The sequence below is a fragment of the Schistocerca serialis genome, chromosome 2 (assembly GCF_023864345.2).
Source record: "Schistocerca serialis cubense isolate TAMUIC-IGC-003099 chromosome 2, iqSchSeri2.2, whole genome shotgun sequence".
NCBI classification, from domain to species: domain Eukaryota; kingdom Metazoa; phylum Arthropoda; class Insecta; order Orthoptera; family Acrididae; genus Schistocerca; species Schistocerca serialis.
In genome coordinates, this window is record NC_064639.1 from 191,436,926 (window position 1) to 191,446,764 (window position 9,839).

Here is a 9,839-nt window from a genome sequence, read left to right on the forward strand (position 1 = left end):
AGCTTTTGACAATGTTGACTGGCATACTCTCTTTCAAACTCTAAAGGTGGCAGGGGTAAAATACAGGGAGCGAAAGGCTATTTACAATTTGTACAGAAAGCAGATGGCAGTTATAAGAGTCGAGGGACATGAAAGGGAAGCAGTGGTTGGGAAGGGAGTAAGACAGGGTTGTAGCCTCTCCCCGATGTTGTTCAATCTGTATATTGAGCAAGCAGTAAAGGAAACAAAAGAAAAATTCAGAGTAGGTATTAAAATCCATGGAGAAGAAATAAAAACTTTGAGATTCACCGATGACATTGTAATTCTGTCAGAGACAGCAAAGGACTTGGAAGAGCAGTTGAATGGAATGGACAGTGTCTTGAAAGGAGGATATAAGATGAACATCAACAAAAGCAAAACTAGGATAATGGAATGTAGTCGAACTAACTCGGGTGATGCTGAGGGAATTAGATTAGGAAATGAGACACTTAAAGTAGTAAAGGAGTTTTGCTATTTGGGGAGCAAAATAACTGATGATGGTCGAAGTAGAGAGGATATAAAATGTAGACTGGCAATGGCAAGGAAAGCGTTTCTCAAGAAGAGAAATTTGTTAACATCGAGTATAGATTTAAGTGTCAGGAAGTCATTTCTGAAAGTATTTGTATGGAGTGTAGCCATGTATGGAAGTGAAACATGGGCGATAAACAGTTTGGACAAGAAGAGAATAGAAGCATTCGAAATGTGGTGCTACAGAAGAATGCTGAAGATTAGATGGGTAGATCACATAACTAATGAGGAAGTATTGAATAAGATTGGGGAGAAGAGAAGTTTGTGGCAAAACTTGACCAGAAGACGGGATCGGTTGGTAGGACATGTTCTCAGGCATCAAGGGATCACCAATTTAGTATTGGAGGGCAGCGTGGAGGGTAAAAATCGTAGAGGGAGACCAAGAGATGAATACACTAAGCAGATTCAGAAGGATGTAGGTTGCAGTAGGTACTGGGAGATGAAGAAGCTTGCACAGGACAGAGTAGCATGGAGAGCTGCATCAAACCAGTCCCAGGACTGAAGACCACAACAACAACAACAATGTAAAATGGTGCAAGTTGTTCGAAATTCTGAGAAAAATAGGGACAAGCTATAGGGAGAGACAGCTAATATACACTACGTATAACAGCCGTGGGGTAATAACAAGAGTGGACTGCCAAGAACGAGCTGCTCGTATTAAAAAGAATGTAAGACGAGAATGTAGTCTTTCGCCCCTACTGTTCAATCTGTACATCGAAGAAGCAATGATGGAAATAAAAGAAAGGTTCAGGAGTGTAATTAAAATTCAAGGTGGAATGATACCAATGATACGATTCACTGATGACATTGCTATCCTGAGTGACAGTGGAGAAGAATTACATGATCTGCTATATGGAATGAACAGTCTAATGTGTACAGAATATGGATTGATAAATCGAAGAAAGACGAAAGTAATGAGAAGTAGTAGAAATGAGAACAACGAAAAACTCTACATCAGGATTGATGGTCACGAAGTAGATGAAGTTAAGGAATTCTACTACAGAGGCAGGAAAATAACCAATGACGGACGGAACAAGGAGGACGTAAATAGTAGGCCAGAACTTTCAAAAAGGGGACCGTTGACCATGAGAAGTCTTCTTTTATCAAACATAGACCTTAATTTGATGAAGAAGTTTATGAGAATGTACTTTTGGATCACATCATTGTATGGTAGTGAAAAGTGGACTGTGGAAAAATTTGAACCGAAGAGAATCGAAGCATTTGAGATGCGGTGCTACAGAAGAAAGTTGAAAATTAAGTGGACTGATAAAATAAGGAATCAGGAGATTCTCCTCAAAATCTGTTAGGAAAGGATTATCTACATCTACATCTGCATCCATACTCCGCAAACCACCTGTTAGTGTGTGGCGGAGGGTAGCTTGGGTACCTCTATAGGTTCTCCCTTCTGTTCTAGTCTTGTACTGTTCGTGGAAAGAAAGATTGTCGGTATGCCTCTGTGTGGGCTTTTATCTCTCTGATTTTATCCTCAGGGTCTCTTCGCGAATTAGACGTAGGGGGGAGCAATATACTGCTTGATTCCTCGGTGAAGGCATGTTCTCGAAACTACAACAAAAGCCCGTACCGAACTACTGAGCGTCTCTCTTGCAGAGTCTTCCACTGAAGTTTATCTCCGTAACGCTTTCGCGACTACTAAATGATCCTCTAACTAAGCGCGCTGCTCTCCGTTGGATCTTCTCTATCTCTTCTGTCAACCCTATCTGGTACGGATCCCACACCGGTGATTAGTATTCAAGCAGTGGGCGAAAAAGTGTACTGTAATCTACTTCTTTTGTTTTCGGACTGCATTTCCTTAGGATTCTTCCAATGAATCTCAGTCTGGCAACTGCTTTACCAACGATTAATTTTATATCGTCATTCCATTTTAAATCACTCCTCATGCCTACTCCCAGATAATTTATGGAATTAACCGCTTCCAGTTGCTGATCTGCTGTATTGTAGCTAAATGATAAAGGATCTTTCTTTCTATGTATTTGCAGCGCATTACACATGTCTACATTGGGATTCAATTGCCATTCCCTGCACCATGCGTCAATTTGTTGCAGATCCTCCTGCACTTCAGTATAAGATTGTCTGTTATAGTATTAAAGTCGCAACGACGCGAATGCAATAACTCAAGCGGCAGCTCCACCACCTTTCATATAGCGCGACGCTGCCGTGGGCAGAGCTCAACCCTATGTCGACGGATGGCAGTAGTCAAAAACATTGTAAATAGGTTGTATATATTTTGTTATTATTGTTAGGTGAGTACTGAAGCGCTATTTGTGTGTATACATCCCATGTCCTTCCCCTCCTATCCCTGAGCGTAATCAACGTTAGGTGGGAAGCAGACGACTTTTCGTAGCAGAGAAGCTCTACAGAGTAATACCTACTTAGTTTCTTCCACTACGGGATGAGAGCAGAGAGAACACAAACAGGTAGTGACCAGAGATCGTCGGTTGACTAAAAGAAGCTTGGAGGTGGAGATGTTGTTCATCCCCTGTACCGAAGCCCAGTAAAAAAGTTAGGAGCTCGCCAATTCGGCAGACGGAGGGCAGAGCGTAATAAGACAGGTAAGGGAGCAGACGTATTTTCAGTACCTTCACATTGTTGCATGGTGAAAGACTTCATGTTTTCTTTCTGTGAATTTTATTAAGATTTGCTTTAAAATGTGTTGGAGAGGACTCTGTTCCTTATTCCTCTCCGCGTGATTGACAATGCTGAAGTTTAAACTCCCTACAATCCCCTATTAGGTTAACTGCAAGCGCTTCTGGTGTGTGAAATGACTAGATTAACGAAGGTTTGTTCTTTGTGACCCATGAGGCTTCGTGTGGACCACGTGCACAGTGCCGCTCTCAAAGCGACTGTTGCCCACCGCTTATAAAATCAGATGCCGAACGGAATCGATTCAATAATCCTTGCCGCTTCACGGCCCTTTTCACGCACGCGTTAGGTCGATTTTGCGAACAGGATACCGCGTTATGTCTGTGACCAGGACGACGTGGTCTTCGGCACAATATGCGAGCACAGTAAGCTAGGCGCGCAAAAACGGAAGAAATTTAGAAAGTTAAAAGTTTTCTTATATGCAAAAGATATCCTCGTGTCTGTTAAAGATCTGCTCTCTGCCCAGCACTCTGTCTTATTACATTCGTGTCTTATTGTAGTTGATTTCTCATTTTGTGTAGTTGAATGCATGCAAACTAGACTAACGAATTACGGGTTGTGGCAAGTTGACGAAACGCAATCCCAACCACTCCCTCACGTGTTCACGCAGTGTGCGCTCATAGTGATAATAAGTCTTTATGTTGATATGAAACTTCCTGGCAGATTAAAACTGTCTGCAGGGCCGAAACTTAAACTCGGGACCTTTGCCTTTCGCGGGAAAGTGCTCTACCAACTGAGCTACCCAAGCACGACTCACGCCCCGTCCTCACAGTTTCATATCAGCGCACACTCCGCTGCAGAGTGAAAATCTCATTCTGGAAACATCCCCCAGGCTGTGGCTAAACCACGTCTCCGCAATATCCTTTCTTTCAGGAGTTCTAGTTCTGTAAGGTTTGCAGGAGAGCTTCTGTAATCTTTGGGAAGTAGGAGACGAGGTACTGGCAGAAGTAAAGCTGTGAGGACAGGGCGTGAGTCGTGCATGGGTAGCTCAGTTGGTAGAGCACGACTCACGCCCCGTCCTCACAGCTTTAATTCCGCCAGTAACTCGTTTCCTACCTTCCAAACTTCGCAGAAGCTCTCCTGCATATCAGCGCACACTGCGCTGCAGAGTGAATATTTCAGTCTCTATCTTAATTGTATTGTGTGTCAAGGAAAGTTTTGTTTAAATCGTAGTGAAACTTTTGTCTAAATTGAATTGTTGTTAATATATGTCTTAACCGTGGTGTATGTCGATGACGGTGTTATGTTATTCAATTAATTCAGTTAATAAATAATTAAATTATGAATATAATCTTTAACATGCAGACAGATATCCCCTGTAAATCAGTAGAATACGTCAGATGCCATTAGCACAAAGATACACTACTGGCCATTAAAATTGTGCTACACCAAGAAAAAACGATAAACGGTTATTCATTGGACAAATATATTATACTAGAAATGACATGTGATTACATTTTCACGCAATTTGGGTGCATAGATCCTGAGAAATCAGTACCCAGAACAACCAACTCTGGCCGTAATAACGGCCTTGATACGCCTGGGAGTTGAGTCAAACAGAGCTTGGACGGCAGGTACAGGTATTGCTGCCCATGCAGCTTCAACACGATACCACAGTTCATCAAGAGTAGTGACTGGCGTGTTGTGACTAACCACTTGCTCAGCCACCATTGACCAGACGATTTCAGTTGGTGAGAGATCCGGAGAATGTGCTGGCCAGTGCAGCAGTCGAACATTTTATGTATCCAGAAAGGCCCGTACAGGACCTGCAACATGCGGTCGTACATTATCCTGCTGAAATGCAGGGTTTCACAGAGACCGAATGAAGGGTAGAGCCACGGGTCGTAACACATCTGAAATGTAACGTCCACTGTTCAAAGTGCCGTCATTGCGAACAAGAGGTGACCGAGGCGTGTAACCAATGGCACCCCATACCATCACGCCGGGTGATACGCCAGTATGGCGATGAAGAATGCACGCTTCCAATGTTCGTTCGCTGCGAAGTCGCCAAACACGGATGCGACTATCATGATGCTGTAAACAGAACCTGGATTCATCCGAAAAAAATGACGTTTTGCCATTCGTGCACCCAGGTTCGTCGTTGAGTACACCATTGCAGGCGCTCCTGTCTGTGATGCAGCGTCAAGGGTAACCGCAGCCATGGTCTCCGAGCTGATAGCCCATGCTGCTGCAAACGTCGTCGAACTGCTCGTGCAGATGTTAACTTGCAATCCCCATCAGCTGACTCAGGGATCGAGACATCGCTGCACGATCCGTTACAGCCATGCGGATGCCTGTCATCTCGACTGCTAGTGATACGAGGCTGTTGGGATCCAGCACAGCGTTCCGCATTACCCTCCTGAACCCACCGATTCTATATTCTGCTAACAGTCATTGGATCTCGACCAACGCGAGCAGCAATGTTGCGATACGATAAACCGCAATCGCGATAGGCTACAATCTGACCTTTATCGAAGTCGGAAAAGTGATGGTACGCATTTTCCCTCCATACACGAGGCATCACAAGAATGTTTCACCAGGTAACGCCGGTCAACTGCCGTTTGTGTATGAGAAATCGGTTGGAAAGTTTCCTCATGTCAGCACGTCGTAGGTGTCGCCAACGGTGAGAACCTTGTGTGAATACTCTGAAAAGCTAATCATTTGCATATCACAGCATCTTCTTCCTGTCGGTTAAATTTCGCGTCTGTAGCACGTCAACTTCGTGGTGTAGCAATTTTAATGGCCAGTAGTGTATATTAGTATGTGCATGACCTCCCTCTTTCTCTCTCCAGTTATTCGTTGCGCCCTTATAATATCAGACGACATTAACTCAAGTAACTATTGCCGTAAACTGGCGGTTTTCTCTCATTCTCGCCCCTTTCCCCTGGTTGTGGACAGGAAGTAAAATTATTCCACGGACATTTGAGGGCTGTTCCAACAGAGAAGTGGAGCGCCCCAAAGAACAGATTGAATAATAATTAAGAAGGGACAAATGCGAGTGATCATACAGACTAGGCATAGGAAAGTAAGTAGCCGTTAAGTTTCATTTGGTCTCTCCCTCTCCCGGAATTATTAATTCTCTTCTGTTTCTCACCTCCCCAGAAGCGTCTATTTTCAGTACTAGAGGGAGCTGTAGATGGTAAAAACTGTAGAGGAAAATGGAGTTTGGAATACATCCAGCAAATGAGTGAGGACGTAGGTTGCAAGTGCTACTCAGAGATGAAGAGGTTGGATCCGGAAAAATAAGTATTCTGTCGGCCAGAAATGGGTTCTTTACCTGTGATAGTGTGCTGTAGCAGACTACTTCCGTGGTCCCTAATTATGATGTTAAGTTTATCACTAACCTCATTTCTGTGCTACGTACTTACCTTTCTGTTAGGTTTACTATCATCCCATATTCTGTACTCATTAGACTGTTCATTCCATTCAGAAGATATTGTAATTCTTCATCACCTTTAGTGAGGATAGCAATACCATCCAACAAATGTTATCACTGACAATCATTCACTCTGAATTTTAATCCCATTCCTTAATCGTTCTTGCATTTCTATCACTGTTTCTTCGTTGTATACAAGATATTTCCGTGATGCTGCTGAAAAATTTCAGGCATGATAGAGAAGTATAAATGTATCAATTTGAGGTAAGCTATCCAGGTTCGGAAATGACCATATCGAAAGTTGTAAGCGAAAATCGTTTCGATTCCCCTGACAATAGACCTCTTCTACTGCAAGCTGTTTGCGTTCCATATTTTGGGAAGAGGTAGTATAGACCAAAATACGAAAAAAATTTTCCACTGAACATGGTCTCTAGAATGTATACCTTAAGAACTATGAGCACTTTTTGAGTGCAAAAATGATCAAGTGGTCGTATCTATTAAGTTATGCGCTTTAGTGGCCATGTACACTCGTCTTTTTGTTTTATTCCATACTACCTCCTCCCAAAGTATGGAAAGCAAAGAGCTAGCAGTAAAAAAGGTTCACTGCCAGAGTAATCAGAACGATTTTCGTTTATATCTTTCGGTTCAGTCGTTTCCGGACCACGGTCACTTACCTCAGATTGATACATTTGTCGTCATCCCGGAATGTTTGCAACATCGTCACGGAATCACTTTGTAGATTGAACAGTAGAGGCGACTAACTGTATCCCTGCCTTTTAGCCCTTGCAATCTATGAACTTGGTTTATGATCTCCCATTCTTGTTTTTATCCCTTGGGTATTGTACATGTTGTAATATACTAATGGTTTTCCTCTATAGTTTATGGAAGTTTTACTGAGACATCGTGTACAATTTAGCAGTATCAAGCGGCAATAGGATTTGGAAAAGCTCATCTAAACGAGGTTTCTACTGCCAAAATATCCCACCTCGTATCAACGTAGTATACTGACAAGAATTAATGAACCACTATCCACCGCGAGATTCAGCGCCACCTGGTCGCGTTTCAGGCACGTAATGTGCTAAGAAAAGTACAAAGATCAATTTAGATAACACGTTCACCTTAGATGTTTCCTGACTCTCTTGAGATATTGTAATTTGCTTTAAGCCTCATGAAGTTTGTGAAAGACGTCACTGAATGACGTAAATTCTCTTTTCATAGCTATATTAATTGCAAGGATATCGGTATCAATTTTGATTTTTCAAATGAAGGCATAGCAACTTCTGCTGCTACTATCACAGTTCTAAAATAGGCGAATTTAACGGCAGTTTATTTATTTACTTTATTTTTTCTTTATTGTGATTTTAAACACCTTATACAAAGGCGGGCTGTCAGCAGCATAGCACGCCGCTCTTCAGCCTTGAGTTTCACAATAAGTATTACATATAGGTGTCACAGAGAATACAATCAAAACGGCGGGCAAAAAAATGTAGACACTAGAAAACAAAAAAAACATGGAGCTGTTCATGCTGGACGAGAAACATCACTAACACTAGTTGACACGGCGCACATAACATGGATGATGGCGACGGCACACGTGAACAGTGGAGGCGTGACGGCGAACAAACACTAAAAACAAACGAAGGCACACACACGAGACACTGATGGCGGTGATTTCCGGCGCGCGAATGTTCACTAACCATGCACGAGTCCGGGGACCTGCCAAGAAAGGAGGAGGGGTGGTAGGAGTGGGAGAGGGGAGAGCAGATGCCATGGGCAGGGGAGATAGGGGGAAGGGAGGAAAGGGGGAGGGGAAGCCCGGGGGAAGAGGGGTGGAGGGAGGGGATGGGGGAAAAGGAAAGAGAAGGGAGGTAGGGTGACTAAAGGAAAGGACACAGGAAGTGGGGGGGGAGGATCAAAGTTGATAGGAGGGGTAGATGGAGGGGATGAGGACATCATCAGGGAGGGGGAGCTGGCGGAAGCCACCTTGGGAGAGGGTAAGGAGGTTGGAGAGATGGAAACTGGGTGGGACGTGGGAATACAGGTGCGGCAGCGGGCGGGGTTGGGAGAGGATGGGTGAGACAAGTGGGTGAGGAGGATCGAGTTTGTGGGAGGTGTACAGGAACCGTATCCTTTCAAGGAAGAGGAGGAGGTGGGGGAAGGGGATGAGATTGTACAGGATCCGTGTGGGGGAGGGGAGACGGATGCGATAGGCGAGGCGGAGAGCATCGCGTTCAAGGATTTGGAGGGATTTATAAAAGGTAGGGGGGGCAGAGATCCATGCCAGATTGGCGTAACAAAGGATAGGGGCGGATGAGGGATTTATAGGTGTGGAGGATGGTGGGGGGTTCCAGACCCCACGTACGGCCGGAAAGGAGCTTGAGGAGATGGAGTCGGGAGCGTGCCTTGGCTTGGATTGTCCAGAGATGGGGGGTCCAGGAGCAGCGACGGTCAAGGGTGACGCCATGGTACTTAAGGGTGGGAGTGAGGGCGATAGGACGGCCATAGATGGTGAGATAGAAATCAAGGAGGCGGAAGGAAGGGGTGGTTTTGCCTACAATGAGCGCCTGGGTTTTGGAGGGATTGACCTTGAGCAACCACTGCTTGCACCAAGCGGTGAACTGGTCAAGATGGGATTGGAGAAGGTGTTGGGAGCGCTGCAGGGTGGGGGCAAGGGCAAGGAAGGCGGTGTCATCGGCAAACTGGAGAAGATGTATGGGGGGTGACGGCAGCGGCATGTCCACCGTATACAAAAGGTACAGAAGGGGGGAGAGGACGGAGCCTTGGGGAACACCGGCGGAGGGGAAAAGGTGTAGGAGTCTGTGTTATGGATGGTGATGTAGGAAGGACGGTGGGAGAGAAAGGAGCCTATCAGACGGACATAGTTAATGGGAAGGGCGAAGGTTTGGAGCTTGAAGAGGAGACCGGAATGCCATGCGCGGTCATAAGCTTGTTCGAGGTCCAGGGAGATTGCGGAGCAACGGGAATTAAGCTGGTCGGAAAGGAGATGAGTGAGGTGAAGGAGAAGGTCGTCGTAAGAGAAGGACGGCCGAAAGCCACACTGGGTAACGGGAAGGAGGCGGTGCTGGCAGAGATGCTGGTGGATGTGACGGGTGAGGATAGATTCCTGGACCTTGCTGAAGACCGAGGTAAGGCTGATGGGATGGTAGGAGGAGACGGCGGACGGTGGTTTGCCAGGTTTAAGGAACATCAGGATATGGGAGGTTTTCCACAGGTCGGGGTAGTAACCGGTGGACAG